At 45.0% G+C, this 17,035-nt stretch overlaps 1 pseudogene; it reads right to left on the bottom strand.

The window, feature by feature from the left end:
• Nucleotides 1-2,629: 2,629 nt before the first annotated feature.
• On the bottom strand, nt 2,630-16,231 carry LOC102378564 (annotated as a pseudogene).
• Between the last annotated feature and the right edge of the window lie 804 nt (nt 16,232-17,035).

Below are 17,035 nucleotides of genomic sequence, written 5' to 3'. Positions count from 1 at the left end.
TTGCTGCTGCTGCCTGCCCAGAGCTTGTGCCGTGATAGGCTGCAGTGCAGCTGCCACTGCTGCCCCTGTGCTGCTCAGCACATGAACTGTGGGCAGGCAGCAGCAGCAAACGCTGCCCAGCTTGGCAAGCAGGGGGGGTGCAGCTGCTGCCATTGTGGCGCAGCCCTGATGGGCAAGCCCGGAGCCAGCGTAGGGCCCAGGCTGGCAGTGGGGGTGGGTTACAAGCTGGTGTGGAGTGTGAGGAAAAGCGGTCCCTCTCCCGCTCTGTGCCTGGCGTGGGGCTGCCTGTGCCTGCTCAGGACAGCCCTGTGTGGGCTGCGAGTGGCTGCAGCAGCGGGCACTGGCCACGGGTGGGGCAGGGCCACTTTTCCCCGCAGTCCACACCAGCTCCTTCCCTGCTGGTGAGCAGGGAGTTGGGGCTGTGCACTGCCCCCTGTCTGTACCACGGGGCTGGGGGGGCATTGGGAGTGAGCGGGTGCGGGAGCACAGGGCCCGCACCAGCAGGGCCCAGAGCAGGACGGCAGGGGTACAGGGTCCCGACCAGCAGGGTCTCTATGGAGCCGGGACAGCTCCCCACTCTCCTTGCTGGTTCAGCTGAGCCCGGCTCCACAGGCCCCTGCTAGCCTGCGTCCCACTCGGCCCCATTGGTACTGGGGCACTGGTTTCAAGACATTGGGACATTGGTCCCAAGATGGTGACCAGGGGGCGGGGCACATGTCAAGGGGCGGGGCTACCCATGCAGACCTCAACAGCTTGCCAAAACTGGGTAAGCGGTCCTCCGCCCAAAATAATTGCCCGCCCCTGATGTAGAAAGATGCAATTACTGCCCTCTTCCATCACATGAGGCCCTTGTTGTCCAGCAAGACAGGGGCCATTTTGGTAGCACGTCTGATGGCAGACTATCAGCTACATCACTTGAACTGAATGTTTGGATGATTCTCCCCCTAACACCAAGCATCTGTTAAGATGAGAGTGCTACATTTATCAAAACATTTTGTAACCATTTCTTTGGGAACTGGATGTAGTTGAATTTTTAGAAGCACAGCTGTAGAAGGGATCCCTAGTAGGGCTGTGCGAAATGGCACCGTTCCATTTCGACTTGTGTTTCGACGGAACAGCATTTTGTTTCAAATTTCATTTAGACTCGAAACCGCTGTTCCTTTTAGTTTCATCAAAACAGTGACGCTGTTTTGATGCTGTTTCGATGTTTTGCCCATAGATCACTCAGATCCCTTCCCCAGCACTGCGATCAATTGGACTGGGGAAGAGAACTCAGCTCAGCTGAGCCAAGTTCCCCTCCCCAGTTCTGGGATCAGGCTGGAGAAGGGAACTCAGCCAGGCTGCTTCAAATCTAAAAATGTTTCAAAACTTTTGAAACATTTCGACTGCCCTCGTTTTGTTTTGAGGCTGTTTTGTTTCATTTAGATCTCGCTGTTTAAAGCTTGAAATGAAATGAAACAGCTGGCAAAATTTCGCACAGCTGTAATCCTTAGTTCAGTAAGTCCAGGCCCCTATGTTGCAGGCATCATATCATGCTTATTCAAACTCCATCTTAAGACAAGTTTGGAATCATAGGGACTAAAAAATAAATTAAAAAAACTATTGTAAAATGTTACAGAAGCACAGCTCCTCTAATTGACCAAAACTTTCTTCTAATATCCAGCCTAAGCTCATTCATGGCCAGTCTATTCCCATTTAGTTTTGTGTAAGCACTGTCCTTTGGCTTACATAATTTGGGAGGAAAAAAAAAATGGATGAAGAAAAGCAAATATCCATCATTAATTAACATGTTGGCTGATCTTTCTTTAATAGTTTCTCCCTCCAACCTGGACTAGCTCCTGCTTACCCATACTTACTCTAAACACCAGCTTGTACTTGTTTGTTGCTAAAGTGGATATCATATTTGTTGCCATTGTGTCTTTGTAGAGTACAGCCAGTCCCAACTATGGAAAAAGCTTGGAGTCAGGCTCTAGAGTGTTAAAGATTGGCTTAATCAAGATCTAGTTAAAATCCTTAAGATTGACTTCTTTATTTGCCAACTGATCAGAGCGCTTAGAGTTAACATGATATTTTCCAACGTAAACATACCATCTAGAACCATTTTAAGGAAATTTGCAAGCCAAGTGTCTCCTTTGGGCACATGATACTAGGAGAGGGGCTTCAGAAAAAAATGATCAACCTTAAGTCCAGTTAATATTAAATCGCAAGAGCTGATAACGCTGGTTTCCTAGTAAAAGTAACTTTTGCAATTTAGTCTTTATCTGGTCTGGATAGGTCATATGAAAGAGTCTGGAAAAGAAGTCTTTAGGCACAATGCATTAGAACATGAATGTGAATCTCAACCTTTTTAGACTCGAGGGACCAGCTCAGAAGATGCTAGCTCATAGTTTTTACTCATTTCTGACTATGAAAGAGAGAGAGAAAGAGAGAAAGAGAGAGATGTTCTTCTGCTGCAAAGGCCACATAAAGACCACACACAGTCAAAATGTTTTAGATCACTATTTGGAATCTCTGGATTCATCTTGTGAATCATGTTTGCACACCTGATGGGGTTAACATTGCATTACACCTTGGAAAGGATCTCAAAGCACCCCATAGCGTCACAGGATTCTGTTCCAGAATCACTACATTAGACCTTAGAGATGCCACTGCTGTTATTTCTACCTGCTGTCCCTGAAGAATCAAGGGTCCCAGAAAGTAGAATCATCATTTTGCTCTGTAGATATTGTGATATGCTTGGATCAGTGAAATTTAGACTGCTAAGCTTTATTATTCAACTCAGTTTTAAATTCTGTGAACATAAGTGCAACATGATTGACAAGGAGACTAGCACTTGGCCCCTATGTCCATGTGTAAGATGGGTTGGAGGCACAGTAGCAAATGCTGGTCTCAGTGCATGGCCTGCTCAATGGTGCTGCCACCAGAATCCTGTGGCTTCATAACATCAGGCAATTCTGGGGTGGTGGAAAAGGGGTCAATATGCAGTGGCTCAAAGGAGCCATTGCCAGGTCTGAATAGGGCCAAGCCCACTGTAGCTGGTGCGTAGGGACGGCAGTTCTGGCTACTTAAGCCACAGTCTATCAAAGTCTTGGTGCCATCAGTCAGCAGCTGGTCATCCTTGTATAGCTGCTGTTCCTCTGGAGGCCTCTTTAGTATCCCCTCCACAACTTTCTTCAGATCATAAACAGTAGTGTTCTCTTTGGCATTGGCAAAGATGGTCATTTTATGGCGGCGTATCATCAAGTACACATCCATGGCTACCCTGGGGACTTCCCACAATCCTGTAACATCACAAAGAGATCAGGCTTTGAGGCAACTGCAATTTATCAACAAATCTGAAGTCAGAACAGACTAAATATCAGTATCTGGAGAAGTTTTAAGCCAGGAAAAAACCTGCCCAGGATCTCTGTACAAGGAGTCTTTGGTGAAATATTTGGGTGCACTATACCTCTAGGACAGAATCATTTACTCACATGAAGAGATGCAATTTCTCAATCTATATTCTGTTCACAACTCTCCAGTCAGGGCCTTGTTACACCTTACACTGGACATATGTACACAAGATGTTTACTTTTACTGTGGAGTTGCTTAATTAGCTCCACAGTAAATGTATTGTGTCTATGCATGCAGTGCTATTAGGTCACAGGAAACTAATAAACTCTGCAGCGGGGTAGTGCTTGGAAATACAAGTACTATCCTAATGCAGAGTTAGTTACTGCACAGCAACGTATGTGTAGTCGATGACCCGGGAGTAAATTACTCCTGGTCAGCCAGCCAGCAGGGGACCACACTTCTGCCTGTGGCCTAGCCACATGGCTCAGCTGCTGCAAGCACCTCATGGCCCAGCCAGCTCCTCCACCACGCAATGCAGGCACCTGCTGCCTGGGCCTAACTCTTGCTGCATGCCTTCTGCCCCCCAGGCTGCAAGCCACACTATCAGTGCCAGCTAAAACCTGGGGCTGACCCTTGTGCCCCCTGCCATCCTGGGGCTGGCACCTGGGCAGCTGAGGCCAGAGTCTGGAGCTCCCTCTGGTTGCTGCAGGGTGGTAGAGTAGGGCAGGAGCAGTGCTAGCCTAAACTGCCCCTCCCTGACTCAAATTGCTGCTGTTCCAGGTGCATGTGTGGATGCTGCACCCAGGAATCGTTTATTGCAGAGCAATCTGCTTCAGTTTATTCAGTTGCATTAATAGACACACCCACTATGAGCTGCATAAAAGTTGATGGGAATCAGTACTAGCTCAAGTTTGGAGTTGTTACACTTCAGGCCAGCAGGGTCCTAAAGGACAGAAAGGCAAGAATGCCCATCCCATTTGAGGCTCTCGCCCCCTCCCCCCCATTCCTGTCCCTGCTTGTAGCTCCCTGACTGTGGAGCCCAGAGAGCAGCAGCAGCCGCCAGATAAGCAGGTTAACTCTTCCCTGCCTGCTTCCCCAGGACAGGCAGTGTGAACAACCTGGGCAGGCAAATAAGCAGGGCAGGCAGGGGGCAGCATGCAGTAAGTAGGGATCTGGGGTACAAGGTGTTTACACTATGATGTAGCCTAGAGTGGGTACACTTCAGTGCAACACAAGCTGAGTAGCATGGATCAGAGAGAATCTTGCTCTGGAGTGGATTAATTTTGAGGTGCATAAGGAATGTTTAAAACCAGTTTCATGTGTAGACAATCCAGGTGTTAAGAGTTCCAGGAGCCATCCAAAATTATTGTGTAATGAAGCCTTCATTCATTTTAGTCCTAGATCCTTCTGTGCTCCATATTTTGCACAGAGTAAAGAGACAAAGGATATCAAACAGCATAGAGAACATGTGGAAAATCTACATTAGAGGTAAAAAATTCAAAGAGAGTTAAGTTTACTGCCCAAAGAGTTTTTCATTTGCCTTTCACCTCAGCTCCAACAATAACTTTGGAACCCACAGGTCTGTGTCACATACATACAGCCCACTATACCTTGCTCAGCTCAGATCCTGGGACTGCGGGATTACCGTGTTTCCTTGCATATATAACCAAGAAGGTAAGGTGCTTCTCTTGGATTAAGAAAGGGAGGAAATGCAGAGATACAGGCAAGTATTACAGGAGCACAGGTAGGCAGTTCTCACCCAGAAAAGTGTCACAAAGGCCCAGGAGTGCACCTGGCCTACTTTGAGGAATCAAAATAATTGTCTCAAGTAGCAGGCTAAAATGTAGCCTTAGGCCATTTGTAGACATGTTCAGCATTTTCTAAACCATGGAACTGATTTGCATCACACAGTTGGAATCAAATTTTTATTTGAATTAAATGTTAATAGATAATCATTGACTATTATAGCAGGGGGCACTGGCTATATGCTATCTATGTTTGAGAGTCCCTTAACAGAGGTTGGAAGTAATTAGGAGGTGATAATATGCCTGTGTAAGCACTGCTACATTGTTGCAGTTATCTAAAGTGCTGTTCCAGAAACTGTGCTTGACCTGATGCTTAGCAGGGTGAAGTGTTGGAACATTTGATTTATTTTTAATGGTGTTACTTTGTGGCCCTATTGATTGCAAAAACCCAATTGAGTTTCCCTTCCCGGAATTGATATTTGTAATGTTTGTTTATCTGCTTATCTGAGTTCCTAAGAATTCTTTTCCCCAAAAGCAACACTGTATTAACTAACATGTATATACAGTTTAAACTGCATAGTTAATATGGTTTAAAGTACATAGTTCAGACTGCCCCAGTCTGCATTAAATTTTAATCATTCAATGAGGATTAATTAATTCAGATTGGAGCCATTTTTAATTCAGACTACAGACATCTACATGTAAATAGTTACAACTGTAGTCCAGATTAAACCTAGAAAAACATAACATATATAAATGGCTGTAGGGTCTGAACTGCCCCCAATCTGACACCTAATGGGGGAAAGGAAGTAGTGTCTCTCACTGGTCCATCAAAAAAAAGAGAAGCATTTATTTTTAGTTCAAGTTTGTTCTGCTTCTATATTCCTTCCCTTGGGTCTGCACCTTGATGCGATAGAAAGCCTTGCCTGTTTAGTAACCAAGAGCTATTCTGGCAAGAGTCCAGCTCTTGGTGGGCCATTCAAACTGATATGGTCAGGACAAAGGTAGGCCAAGGCCAGCATCCTGAGAAAGGCAGAGGTAGCTGCTCCAGCCAGCAGCTTGATTAGAATGGTGGATATTACTCACACCTTAAGTGAGACTTTGCTGGTGCAGAAACATTAAATATTTGTTCAAAGATGAGGCCACATTAGTACTGCGCATACAGGATCATGCCAGCTCCCTCTCTCTCGCATGCCATCACCACCAGCCACCCCAAAACAGACAGTTAATTCATATCAGGTCTATTTCTCCTGTTTGAGGGGGGGAGGCGGGGGAAGGAAGGGGGGGGTAATGAGTTTTTGATTGCATTGTCATTCTTAATCTACACATGTAAATATGCAATCTCATTTCTGGAGTGAGGCCCAGATGCAAGAGTATTGTAGGTGCCTGAAACCCCTTGCAGACATTAGTTGTGCAATGGGATCTGAGCTATTTGATGCTGGATACTAAAAAAAAAAAAATAATCATACATCCTGCCATTCCAGACATTCAAGATCTGGCATAGTAGGGCATGCACTTTTGGATCTGGGATAAAATTCCTCAGATTCCATCCTACATCTGCTGTCTTTCTTTCTCCCCTACAGCCATGCCCATGCCCTATGGTTTTTACCAGTCAATATAAAAAAAATCCCTGCTACCAAACATATGTAAACTCTTCTGGGCCTCTGGGTAACCACGAACTATTGCCCTTTGGTCCACTCCAGCCATCCTGGGTACCTGCATTTGCCAGTATTCCCTTCTCCAGCAGTCTAGCTTCACAGAAACTCTTCCACATGCAGCGCTCAGGGCCAAACTGGACCTTTTGCCCTAGGCATCTCTCTCTTTCCCCTTCTGGCCATTTGACCCAACACCCATGTAACAAGGCCCAGGCACTACTAATAATCTAGTCTAAAATCAGCAGCCTAGCTTTCTGTTGTCTTCTATCTGTGGGCTATAGACCCTATAGCCCTTTTACTACGCTGTTTGGCTCTGTCAAGATGCAGTTCTCTCTTTTAAAGTAGCAGGGGAGCTTGAACCATTACACCTAGCCATTCCAGACATATACTCCATCTACTTTTACTGTGGCCTCTGAATGAAGAGCAGAGCCTGGCTAGACTACAGTGTGAAAAAGTCACAAAGAAATCCAAAGTGTGAAATTGCTCTGTGAACAGGAATCATAGAGCAGTAAACAAACCAGATGTGGTACCAAATTAGCTGCATTTCCACACAATTTGAGAAAATGCAAGTAAAGATTTGGCATCTGCTCCAAAGATACTAGCAAGCAAAACAAACCAAACATTGGCAGAAGCACTTTTAGTTCTACAAACACGTACAACTTGAACAAGCCTAGTGTCCTGCAAAGCCACTTGCTATTCCACATGATCTGAGGAGACAGAGGAGACTTAATAGTGTTCAACTACCTGAAGCGGGGTTCAAAAGAGGATGGGGCTTGTTCTTCCATTTGCCACCACTGAGAACAAGGAGCAATGGTCTCAAGTTGCAGCAAGGGAAGTTTAGGTTAGATATTAGGAAGAATTTTCTTACTAGGAGGGTAGTAAAACACTGGAACGGATTATCCAGAGAGGTGGTGGAAGTTTCTTCCTTGGGGGTTTTCAAAACCCAGTTGGACAAAGCTTTGCCTGGGATGATCTAGTTGGGGCTGGTCCTGCTTTGAACAGGGGACTGGACTAGATGACCTTCTGTGGTCCCTTCCAACCTTAACGGTCTATGATTTGAATTAGGGTGCATACAGGAAGTTGTGGTTTCTTCACTCATCTCCTTCCAAATCCTTCCTCCATCTCCAATCAGATCTAATGCTTGAAGATCTGAGCATCCCCCTTTCCAGCTGAGCCTCAAGGATCTTCCAACAAGCTGCTCCTGACATCCAGTCATATTTAGCTCATGTGTTCCTGGGAAAAGCCAGGATCAAATAAATTATTTGACAGAATGAAAAAGCCACTCTACGATCCCTGTGGAGAAACACATTCATCTGGTAGAGATTATGGGCATTTTTGCACATGCTCTGGGGGTGGAGAGAGGGTGGTGCTTTAATTAGAGCGGCTCTGAGAGCTGCTCTAATTAAAGCGCCACCATGTCATGTGTATTAGCATCTCTGTACTTCAAAATGGCTGCAGGGGCACTTGAACTAAAGCTTGTTCAATGAGCTGAGCTTTAGTTCAAATGCCCCCGCCACCATTTAAGTGCTGAGATGCTGATACACAAGACACAGGAGGCTGATGCAATGTGGTAATTTCCACATTCCAGCAGACTTGATTAATAGTCTGCTCCAATGTACTGAAATGCCAGCACATTGAAGCAGCCTCCGCACTTGTGTATAGGTGCCCTATGGTGTCAGCTGCACAAGACAGGCAGCTTGAATATGTGATTGATGGTGGGCAGGAAAGGTGAGCAACAGCTAGCTGACCTGACACTAGCTACATATCTTCCTTTAGTTGCCAAAGAAGAAGTCTAAATGTATAAGCACCAGCTTGTCATTAGGAAAAATGGCAATAGAAAAAAAAAAACAACAAAAAAAACCCAACAAAAAAACAACCCCCCACAAAAAACACACTTTCCACCACGGGAGAAGCAGGATCTTCCTCATCAAGGAAGGAAGGGCAACATGACCAAGCCATAATCCTCCAGAATATGTTAAACCAAGAAAGCTTTGCTCTTTTCTGCTCTTTCCCATAGCAAAGCCCATGATTGTTCTCTCCCGCAGCAGTGTTCCAGCCCAGTATTAACTACCATATATACTTGAATTACCATATGTACTACCCTGATTACAAGATGAACCAACAATCACATTCTATATATGGAAAATTTTAAATTTTGTTACAGCTTTCCAGGTATCAAGTATAATTATTGGAGATTTGCCTTGAATTTGTCCCCTTCCCACTGTTAGAGCAGGGGAAATAAATACAGAGATCAGGTAATTCCTTTGTTCTCCGATTCCCCACCAACTTCCTGCCCCTCCCCCCTTTTTCCTTACTTCAAACCCTGTTCTTCCTAAGCACAAAGTAATAAGCAAGTTTGAAAACAATAACCTTGAAATAAAAGTGACTGTAGCAGTTTGTATATAGTACCCATATACTTCATTCTTCCAGACTTGATGCATGTTACCCTTCTTTAAAAATGCTGCAAGTTTTAGGACATCTACACCACAAACACACTTCCAAGTAGTAGTTCAATACCTACTTATATGTAGTACAAGCTATGCATTACATTAGTCCAAAGCATTTGTCACATATTTCATTGGGCTGGGCCCTAGAGTCAACAGCATTTTAAGCCATAGTGACCCCACAGCTCAGCATGTGTGCATACTTTGGATGTCCCCCCACAAAAGATCCAGGTGCTAATTAGCTCCCCACATAGGACTGGAACCGCATGTTCTTGTTGCGAGTCCTGGAATGTTCCAAAAATGTATATGCATAAGACGCACATGGCAACTTGGTCCATCTTCATCTCATGGAGGGTGCAGCCACACTGATCACATGTGCTAACCTGAGAAGGGAGCAACAGAGGAATTCTGGGTTGATTGTTTGGAGCTCTGTTTCACGGTTTTTGCCAGGCATTTGAGGCTAGTGAAAAAACAGCACTAAGAAAGAAAGACAGAGGTCATCTGTGGAAGGGAAGAAGTTGAAATGTATGCAGTGTTGTGGTTCACTATGACTTGAAAAAAAGTGTTGGGGGGTGGGGAGAGGGAACTGCACTTCCATGGACATGTCAATGTTTTATTCAGATGGGCTGAACTAATCTATTCTTGTGGTAGATTCCCATCAGTATGTTTGTCCCATATAGACCATGCATTTCAATCATGCTTAGTGTGAGCTGCATTTAAAATCAACTTCAGAACTGGTTTCCATTTTTAAGTACATGCTGCTTTTGACAGCAGTTTAACAACAGACAGTGTGTTTAGTGAGATTTCTTTGTATGCAAGAAGATGAGGAGCTCCCCCCTTGCCAGTTGGGGGTTATCTTACATTTGAGTAAATATGGTAAGTAGAGGGTGCCTCTAAGAGATGGTTCTAGTCAACATACCTGAAAGTCTTTCAAATTATTATTCTTGCTTTTCTGTTCCCAATAGGTACTTCTTTCCCATAGCTCTTCTGAATCAGGAGCCTTGATCTCTTGTCACCCAGAAGTACTCCTGCTTTCTGATGCCTTTTTAGAAAAGTCCCATCTCCAAGGCAATAGCACAACCCCAAAGGATTCCCCAGTGATGTTCCCCTATTCATTCCTGCAGTCCATCAGGTCTCACTCCAGCAGATGCATAAAATCAGCCAAGCAAATCCATTCTGTATCATCCTTCTTTCCCCAAAGTGCAGAGAAATGTCAATTGGCATCTTCGTTAGAATCTGCTAGGCAGGTATAGTTTGCAAGCAGGTGATTTGCTTGTGGAAGAGCAGACAATGTAGAATGCTTGCACTGCTTCATTGTGCTCACAAAGAAAATCCCATGTGTAAGAGTGGGTATTCATCTGGTCACTATATCTCCAGGCATATTGTAGGACAAAGCTTGCAGAAGTCACTAGGGAGGCAAGCTCAGCTCCCCAATATCAGCATCCATTTGCTTTTCTTCCAAGCTGCAGGCTGCAGCTGGTGATGGCTGCAGCCATATTACAGAGCAGCAGAAGTACTGCCTCATCCCCCAAACTCAATTATGTCCAGAGAAGGATGCAATGACCTTCCCTCACCCACAACCTGGGAGCTGAGACTAGCCACATCTTTTCTATAACTGAGGAGTTAAGCACACCGTAAAAATAAGCAGATATTACCTGCAACTGTTCAAGAGAAGCACTTTCATGTTATGTTGGGCTAAACAGAGATGTACCAGCTTCCCTCTGCTCCCTGTTACCATCACCTTAGAGAAGATAATAATATCCCAGGCTCACTCTCAGAAGATCCTTCTTCCTTCCTTGGACAAAAGTCATATCTGCTCATTGCTTTTGCTTCTCTTCCCAAGGTCTCTGCCATAGAATTTCCACAACAGCTTCTTCACTTACATTTCTAGAAAATAGAGTGCTCCTCCCTCCCCTCTCCCCACCCCTGTCCTAAAGTGAATCCATTTTGTAAGGATGCAAATCCACTAACACATCTCAGGCTGCAGTTGTCAGCAAGAGTAAGAGTTCTTTTTCATTTTTCTCTTTTTCTTTCTTTCCTTCCTTTTTTTTTTTTTTTCTTCTCCTCTCTTCTTTCCAGATAAAGAAACCTACAACTTTCCAAAGTCTTGTCCCTCCCTCCCAGTCTTGCTCTACTGGGGGAATATTTTTGCAAGGCTGCCAGTTTCCATGTTTTAATCCAAGATGAAGTCTTTTCTGCTTCAGAACTGCAGTCAGACACAGCAGCAAAAGCCCCTCAGTCATAATGGGGGCTGAAGATGCACTTCAAGTCAATTCACCCACACTGCAACAGCTGGCAGTCACGTGACCTTATCCACTGAAAACCTCCCTCCCTCCCACCACCATGGGACAGAAGCTTAATTTTTCATCAAGTCAAAATAAAAAAAAAAGGTTAACAAATGGCTACACTCCAGACTCTATGCTAAATCACATTATATTATTTGGTTTTCAAAGTTAAAAGAAAAATACTTTGTCAAAATGGTGATCAGTTCTAGTTTCAAGAGATCCAATCCACTGCTCTGGTCTCTCAAGAAGTGAGAAATATAGTGCGAGTGACAACACCAGTTATAGATCTAACTTCTCTCCCAGCCTCCCTGAACTTGTGATTAGGCAATGTTAAAAAAAAAAACCAAAAAAAAAAACCCCCACCACAAAACACCATAATCTGACCTGGCACTGAAGCAGTTCCCATTTTTTAAATCCAAGTATGAAGTCTCACCATTGTATTTTGTTAATAATAGAGGGTTACTATAGTTTTAAATCAAGGAGTAAAAAGGTCAAGAGACAAGTGACGAGAAGGGTAAGCCTGAGTTACAGGTCAGTGGAGATGTGTATTTTGGAGATGTGAATGCAGACTAGAATTATAGCCCCTGAAGTAGAGCTGTGGCTTGCATTCTTCCCTAATGGGGAAGCTCTATTGGTCATAAGATGTACCAAATGCTTCCAATACAGGTGAGACCAATGTAGAACTGCAGTGCACACTTTTTGGTTAGTCTGAAAGTTTGATAGAATGCTTGCCATGCTGAAATGTAATCATCCAGCTCTAAACTGGATAGACGATCATTTTGACTAAGCTATTACATTACACTATCTCTAGTGATAAATGCAGCAATTGGACTAGAGAGGAGATGCACAGGACATTGAGAGTTTGTTTTTTGTTGCTTCATAGGGGAACAGATTTGAAAAAAAACTCCTACACTACCTCCCCCATCTAGCTAAAGGGCTTGGCAGCACAAAAGCAGAAATTAGTTTGTATTAAATTAAGGCTCATTTTAGAATTTATTTTGTAGGCAATCCACTGCTATACATTGAGGAAATGCAAAATGCTGGTGAGCCAGTGGCAGAAAGGGTCTCACAAAGGAGAGACAGTGAAAGCCCTGACTTGTCTGCCATTCACAGCAAGTTTGCAACAGAAAGCAACTAAGATACAGAGGAATCTGGTTTGGGGAGCTTTAAAATTCAGATGCCATATTCTCCTGCCTACTACAAACGATGCATCCTCAGCTCCCCAAGTGTACAGGATGCAATGACATAACACCAGAATCCTTGTGTGATTGGCCTCAAATTGCTGTATAGGCACTTAGAGGGGTTTTGTGCATTGAATGCATGGTCATTGGGCTAGTGGTTAAACTTGCTAGCTTGGGCTGAAAGACATTGATATTCTTGACAGAAGTAACACTTAGAACCATCTAAATACATGTTAAACTCCAAGCATTGACAATGCATAAGGGCTTGCAGTGTGGGGGCACAACTCTGCACCACCCCCACCACTGCCAGGCCCTGCATCCAGCTGGGTTGCAGCCCCATGCCCCACCATCAGCACAGAAGTTTTCCTTCCCCCCTTTACCTCCCCCATCCCCATCATGTTGCCAGTGACCCCAAGAGTTTAGATGTACAGGCCACTTCAAAAGAGTTGAAACTTTCTGGAAGGGTTCAATGTCAGTGGGAAAAGCAAATACTATTTTGAGCTGGCTTTCCTTTAACTGATTCAATGCTATATAAAGATATTAGGCATGGAATGCTTTGTGTTTCATCAGTCCTCCAGGCATCCCAAACGGCATCAGCTCCTCACCCTCTGTCCCCCAAACACATGCAGGACAATGGGGCTGCTCTGGGATGCAATGCGGTATCTGCTGCCCAAAGATCTATTGCCTATAGCAGTGGTTCTCAACCGGTTCAGGCTCAAGGCACCCATGGATAGACTTGAGCAGAGGAGATGCAGCATCTGGTAAAGGGGGTGCTGCAGAGGTAGCTGTATCCCCACTCCCAGCCTCCAATCTCCTCCATACATCCACCCACTGGTGTGAACAGGCCACTCTGTGGCAGCCTCTGGGGACATAAGGCCCCCAAAGCAGGTAAGCATCCTTCTCTTCCCCTCCCTGTTTAGGCCATCCCCTCCTGACCCCTTCTCTCACCCTCCCCTGCCTGCAGCAGGAGACGCTGCTGCTGCTTTCCTTGCTGTTGGGGGTTGGAGAGGGTGCACTTCTGAGCCACTCCTGCCTGCTCCAGCAAGGCTGCAGGATGGCTAGGCTCAGCTGGGGCAGCTACAGCAGTGGGGGCAGGGGCAGGATACTCCCATCCTGCCCAGTCCCTCCAGAAGCAGGTCCAGGGAAGGGGATCCCTTTTCCATCACCACTGTCACTGTCCTAGCTGAGCCCAGCACCCACACAGCTCAGCTGGAGCAGGCAGGAGCAGCTCTGAAGATTCCCAGCCCCTCTTCCCCCAGGACAGCAGGGCAGGGGGGAGACAAGAGGGGAGGGGAGCAGAGATGCTTCTGAGCATGGAGGGGAATTCTTATCTGCTTAGACCACTTTTTAAAAGTCTCTGGAGGTTTCGGCAGCACAGTCCAGTCAGGAAGCTGGGTGCAGCCACACTCCCACATTCACTCTACATCCACTCCTGGACTTGAGGCACCCCTGGATAGACTTGAAACACCACTTGGATAATGTCTGATCTTAGTTTTCAGTCTTTTTTGCTTACAGAAAAAAAAATAGAGCAGTTTTTCTATTGCAAAGAACTCTGAAATCCATAACTTGTCTTTCCATTTGAAATATTTGGGTTTGTCTTGCGAGTCATGTTTGATAACCCAACAGTGCTGCTAATAGTTTGCTACCATGCAGCACCCTTGGAAGGACCTCACAGCACCCTAGGGTGCTGTGGCAACCTGGTTGAAGATGATGGGCCTACAGAGACTACAGTCCACAGGGGCATTGAAAGCAGAAAGCCTCCATTAGTTTCACTTCCTTGCTGGAAACCCTGGATGGGATCCCAGGCTTATCTGGGGGTGGGGATAGCCAGGTTCCAGGGGTGGAGGGTTTTTGGGGTCCCTTGCTTCTGGTTCCTGGTTTTGCCTGTGACAGTCAACACTTGTCCGTTGTAGGGGGAGGGGCAGAGAGCCATTGCATATTGGGCACTTACCAGGACAGAAGGGCTGGCTGTTCCATGCTCATTGTGAAATGCCTTAGCTTGTTAACTGTTAATTTGGTCCCAACTCTGTGCTGCTGCATCCAGTCCTGCCCTGAAGCTTCTACCCTGAATGCAGGGATTCGAAGAGATGGGGAATTCTTGGCAAAGGGGGGCAGGGGGTGGAAAGTCAGAGCCCCCAGCCCCCCCAGGAACCATGAGCATAGAGCTTCAGAGTTCCCCACCTCCCAATACCTGGCAAACCCTTCCACTCCAGCCAATTCAGGTCTTCTGCCTCTTCTTCTAGGGAAATCCTGCGAAACCACAGACATGACTGGAAAGTCATGTCTGGAAGCATTTTGGCAGCAGTACAGTCCCTACAAGGTGAAGGATCTGCTTGAAAGTCTTAGCAGTACACACACACAGACATTTCTGTTCAGGCTTACTTGCGACCTGGTTCCCAGTCAGTGATAGTCTTGGAATAGTTCAAGCATTGCCTCTCCGCATTCTGATGTTTAATTCTCACTCTGCCACCATAAGACACCCCGTGTTTCTCTGAACAGGTCACTTAATATTCCTGGAGGCCTGATCATTAGAAGTGCCAAGTATACCATGATCTGGAAGCCAGGCTCCTTCAAGAGATGGTGAGGGGCCAAGACACTGGGACAATGAAGAGCAACATGGGTAGCTATTTAAAAACCCCATACTTAAGACTTCCACAACAAAAGCTAATTTTATATTCACAAAAGAAAGGCAATCTTAATTACAGACATTACGTAGCACAACACTCACCTGCTGTGGTAACACACAGCAATACACAAGGTTTTGCAAGAGCTGTAAAACAGGTGGGAAGGTACAGACAAGTAGTCAGAGAAACCTCTAATTACACCAGATCCTAAAGAGAAAAATCCTATTTCAAGTAAAAAAAAAAAAACAACCCCCCCCAAACAAACCCCAAAAGACATTTAAGGCTTTCAAATTTTAAAAGCAGAGTAGTAGCATAACAAGTACTTGAAAGACAAGTATGTTATGATGACTACTTGAGATTACTGACAGCAAGGGGATTTAGTATCTGGCCCCTTTACAAGAATACTTGGTCACTTGCTACATCTCTATTTACTTATATTTATAAACCAAGCCAGTTTCATTCAGTCACTTAAATGCTGAAGCCACTATGATACACCCCACAAAGAAGAGGACATGTTAAACATAATTTTTTACAAGATCAGAGATATTTCAGCTGGTGTTAGATTTAGAGAGCTTGATTGTTGCAGAGGAAAAGAGGAGCCCATAAGAATTCATTGACATCCTTTCAAGCTTCCTGGGAGGGGTAAGAGTTAAGTGTTCACAGCAAGAAAGATATTACTAAAACAAAGCCTCCCCCATGAGAATAAGTCATTAAAAAGCCAAGCATAGTACAAAGCTAATATTCTGACTGCAGCCATCAAGACTCTAAGCTAAACACCACAAAGGTGGAAGAAATACCTGTCAAAAAGAAAAAAACCAACAGCAAAGCCTTACAAAAACTGAATCCCTTATCAACAACAAATAAGAATCCTACCCACCACAATTCTCTTGCTTCCTCTCTACCCCTTCCTTTTCAACCCACCAAAAGAGAACAAACCTTCTCCCCTCTCTATTATTTAACACCTTATTTCCAGACCAACCCAGTCACCTGATACTTCTGTTTTGTCAATCACATGGGCTTTAATGAATTTAGGTGTATCAATCAAGGTCCTCAATTAAGGCCATTCTGGTTGGGAAACCATGCTGATAGGAATAATTGTGCCCCAAGACAGGGAGCCTCTTAACACCTTGAATAACATATCACAGCAATGCTCCAACCCAGCAGGTTTACAGGTCATGGTCAACACCTTGAACTTCACCTGGAGACTCATAGGCAGCCAGCATAGGTCCTGGGACACTCACTGGTATTATATTCTCCCTGTTCAACAAGCAAGCTACTGCATTTTACACCAGCTTCAGTCTCTGGATGATTTTAAGGTGCAGTCCTGGGCAGAGCACATTGCAAGAATTTCATGTTGAGGCAATAAAGATCAGGGTAACAGGCTCAAGATATACAACCCAAAACAACCCCCCCCCCCCCCCCCATTGCAAACTTTATAACACAGAAATAAATCTTGGTAAATTTTGAATAGTACTTCGAAATATTCCAGTTGTGTGGCATTGGAGGGGCAGCTCTGGGAGGAATGGAGGCTGCTGTGAGTATTCCTTTACTTTTTCAGTGGCACAAAAACTTTCTGACACACAAAAGCCTTGTGCCTTAGGTGTCTTTCCGCTACTCTGCTGGAGTTGCCTTTTTACCTCAAGGTGCCCAGTTTGAGCTGTGTAGTGTTTGGTGATCCCAGACTTCTACCAGGGCAGAAGAGTTCATAGTATCATAGGAAAACAGTGCTGCGAAGTACCTTACAAGGTCATCTAGTTCAGCTCATCTA

The sequence above is a fragment of the Alligator sinensis genome, unplaced genomic scaffold (genome assembly GCF_000455745.1).
Source record: "Alligator sinensis unplaced genomic scaffold, ASM45574v1 scaffold264_1, whole genome shotgun sequence".
Lineage (NCBI taxonomy): Eukaryota > Metazoa > Chordata > Crocodylia > Alligatoridae > Alligator > Alligator sinensis.
This window is presented reverse-complemented; position numbering and strand designations above follow the sequence as displayed.